The sequence below is a fragment of the Strongylocentrotus purpuratus genome, unplaced genomic scaffold (assembly GCF_000002235.5).
Source record: "Strongylocentrotus purpuratus isolate Spur 01 unplaced genomic scaffold, Spur_5.0 spur5_contig_833, whole genome shotgun sequence".
NCBI classification, from domain to species: Eukaryota; Metazoa; Echinodermata; class Echinoidea; order Camarodonta; family Strongylocentrotidae; genus Strongylocentrotus; species Strongylocentrotus purpuratus.
In genome coordinates this window covers 807,420-811,593 of record NW_022145539.1, presented here as the reverse complement: position 1 = coordinate 811,593, position 4,174 = coordinate 807,420, and positions in this window count along the sequence as shown.

Genomic DNA, 4,174 nt, shown 5'->3' with positions numbered 1-4,174 from the left:
GATGGCACGCAGTGCGTACCTGTACCCCGTATGCAATATCAGTGCGAGGCCGAAAATATATATGAGTCGAGTCTAATGTAGACGAGCTGTAAAGTCTTGCGGCCTTGGCTACGTGCAATTTGGACCATCAATCTGTCTCGTCTAAAAAATATATACAAACAAAAGATTCGCTTCTCGCCTTAATACAGGAGGAGGAGGAGGAGGAGGAGGGGGGGGGGGGGGGGGGGGGGGGGATTTGCAGAGGGGGAAGAGGGGATGGGACGAGGGATGCAGGAATTATGTACCCATATTCCCCAATATATCAATAGACTGTATGAGAACCTGAATGGATGGAATATTGTAATATTTGAGCTGCAAGCTAGGTCGATAATAGGGTCTAAAACAAAAAATAAAAGACGTACAGATAAGGGATCGTATACTCGTAGAGAGAGGGAGAGAGAGGGGGGAGAGAGAATGAAAGAGGGAGGGAGAGACAGAGAGAAGGGAAGGGAGAGAGAGAGAGAGAGAGAGAGAGAGAGAGGGGGGGAGATGGGGAGGGAATGAGAGGAGGGAGGGATAGAGAGAGAGAGAGAGAGGGGGGATTTAGGGGGGGGGGGTCGGAGAAGGTTCGGGAGAGAAGAAAAAAGAGAGGGGACGGCAACGTGAAAAGAAGACACTGCCCTCATCCCACACCTGTCTCTTACTGTCTTGATCGCATCGTATTTTTGCATTGGTTCTCAAGACGAATTCCCCGTGGGCAATCGTCCCCGACCCATTACCAGCGTGACAATTACCCCCCCCCCCCTTTTTTTTTTCCCCTTATTTTTATTCGACAAGCTTCCAACATACAACAATATACAATAATAACAGATCAGAAATAAGTCAGCTTGAACAGATAACCCACGAAAGCTCGAGAGCTTATTTCCAGTGGGGTCCCTTACAGACATGTATAAAATTAATAATTCATTTAAAATAGTAATAATTATTTACAGACAGATAAGAAAAATAAAAGAATTATTTATTAAAGATAATAATAATAACAACATTAAACTGATGATAGAAATGATAATAAGTACAAGAAAAAAAGGAAAAAGGAGAAGAAGAAAAAGAGGCGGAGGAAGAAGAGGAAAATAGTGATGAATTTGTAGAATTTCTATAACGTACGAAAACATAAGTATATACAAATGAGTATGAACCGGCAGAAGAATACAAATTTCAATCATATAACATGTCATTTTCTTCTCTTATCTGACTGTCAAGTTATAGGTATTCCTTTAATTTCCTCTAAAAATGAGCATAGTTTTCTATTTCCTTTACACCATTGGGAAGGGAATTCCAATGTTTTATGGCATTGTAATAAAACGAATTTCCAATACTACCTACTCTTTCTGGTAAGTTAAAGTTGAATCGGCTATTTCTTGTATTATAATCATAAGTCAGTAACAAGATCGAAGTTGGATCGAATATAATGATTCGACCTAGTATGATATATTTTATGCACGTGATGCAATACGAGTTGTTTTGATCTTTGGTCGACTTCAAGAAAACCAGCTTTAGAAAGTTCGCTGTATATAGCCAACATGAGTTCTTGGACCAGAACAGTTGACAAATCTCACCATTTTGTTCTGTATAATCTTCAACTTCTTTTGATCTGACTTGTTTATGTTAATTTACCATGCAGGGTTAGCATAGTCAAATAAACATTGAATAAGACAAAACAGAGTGTACGTCTTGCTTTTAAATCCATACAACTTTGATACCTGTACACAAATTTCAGACGAGAATTTGCTTTTTTTTACAACTGATTCTACTAAAGATGAAAATGAAATTGCGCTAGTCAACTCAATGCCTAAATACTTCACAGAATCTCTTCTCTTGATTACTTGATTATTGTGTGTATGACTTTTTAGAACTATTTTTAGAACAAAACAAAATGCTTTCTGTTTTTCCCAAGTGTAAAGAAAGCTTATTATCAGTCATCCAATCGACACACGTAGACAGCTGTTCACTGAGCTTTTCCTCAATATAATTATTTAGGATCAGGATTTGAATAGAGTAGTACGCTGTCATCTGCGTACAATAGTAGTTTAAAGTCTTTTATACAAATACACATATCATTTATATAACTTGAAAATAGAATTGGGCCTAAAATGCTTCCCTGAGGAACACCGCATGTTATAGGCATTAGTTTGGAACGAATATCATGAATGGCCACTTCTTGATGTCGATTAGATAAGTAGGATCTGAACCAATCTAAACTTACCTTATTAAAACATAATTCAATAAGACGCAATGATTAACTGTATCAAAAGCTTTTTGCAGATCAAGGAGCACCATACCAACAAAGCGCCCTTGGGAAGTTTCTGTCCTCAAATAATCAGTCAAATGAATTAGACATGTTTCAGTCGAATAATCATGTCGAAAACCAGATTGAAATTCATAAATTATATCGTTTTCTTTGAAGTATCTTTCAATTTGAACACAGACCGATTTTTCTAGAATCTTTGATGCTATAAACACTAATAGGTCTATAGTTGCTAACATCAGTTTTATCTTTCTTTTTATAAAGTGGAGTCACTTTTGCATTTTCATATCCTCTGGAAAAGTACTCGTCAAGATAGATAGGTTCATTAAGTAACTTAGAGGCTTAAATAAAACCTTCGCACCATCTTTTAGGAATTTAGCTGGAATCATGTCTAACCCAGTACTTTTTGATACATTCAACTTACGTAACTCTTTGAAAACAAATTGTTCACTGATTGGTAATAACTCAAAGCTGTTTTCACGTACACCTTTTCTTTCGTACAAATCATGAGTACAATCATTGTCTGCGCTGAAAAAGTCTTTGGAAAGGGGGGGGGGGGGGGAGTGTGTCTACTAATTTGGCAGCCACATTTGTGAAATGAGAATTGAATTCATCAGCGATGGCCATCTTATCACGATATAATTCCCCATCAATTTTAATGACAGATTCTTGTTCTTTTCGCTTCTTATTTTTTAATCCTCAGCTTTTTAGATTCTGCCAAAGCCTTTTCGAATCTTGTTTATTTTCTTCTATCTTGTTTTGTAAGTAATCGAGTTTAGCCTTTTTCATCATATTTCTTAATACTCTGTATCTTTTATAAAGCGTCTCATCTTTTGGTCTTTTCCTCAATTTTTTGTTTACTATATTTCTCTCTTGAATTAGGGAAAGAATATCCTTAGTCACCCAAGTTTCTGATCTTTGTTTTATTCTAATCCGTTTCAATGGCGCTATCATATTCAAATTCGAGATAAAAACATTTTGAAATACTGACCATGCCTCATTTATATATGTACAATCGGTCATTCCTGACCAATCAACAACAGATAGTTGAAGATTGAAAGACCCTTCTGTATATTTTTTCATGGATCTGATATCATTAGTCCTGTGATGACCTATAGCCAGTCTATTTTTCCGTGTACAGAAAGTAAAAGAATGGTCGCTAATACCTAGATCAATGACACCACTTTGACTTATTTTGTTTTCTTTAGTACAACCAACATGATCCAGTACAGAAGAACATGTAGGTGTAACGCGTTAAAGATTATTCCCCCCGGATAATAACCCCGCCGAGGACAACCACCCCTTAGGACTATTACCCCGAGGACAATTAGGGGTAACATCGCTAGTCCTGAGGACCGCTATTCATAAAACTGCTATTCATAACGCTGAACTTTCTATACGTGAAAGACCGCTATTCATAAAACGAAAGGGGTCACTAGTCATAAAGGCATAAGGACCGTTATTCATGCGAGAATGATTCGATACCCAAATTAGGATAATTTACTATGTCAATCAAACCATCTAGGCCTATTTGTTACAATTTTTCAGCTTCCTTAAAAGGTTAAGTATTTCACTTTAGTTTAAAGGTATAGTTGAGTTTTGTATTCAGACCGCAAATGCCTTCAAAGTGCATGGTTATTGATTTTATTCTTATCTATTTTCTAGTGCCCTTTTAGAACATAAATTTGCTATGAAGGTAATTTTAGACCCCTAAAATGTGTGAAATTCAGCCAATACGATCATACTCATTCAGCTCCACGTAAAAAAAAAATACGGTGACTGTTGATTAATTATTTAATTAAAAAAAAACAATACATGGGCCGACCGTGTTGTTTAATATAACCAACACGAAAATGCCAACAAAAAAGCCGATATCGGCATTGGCTAAAA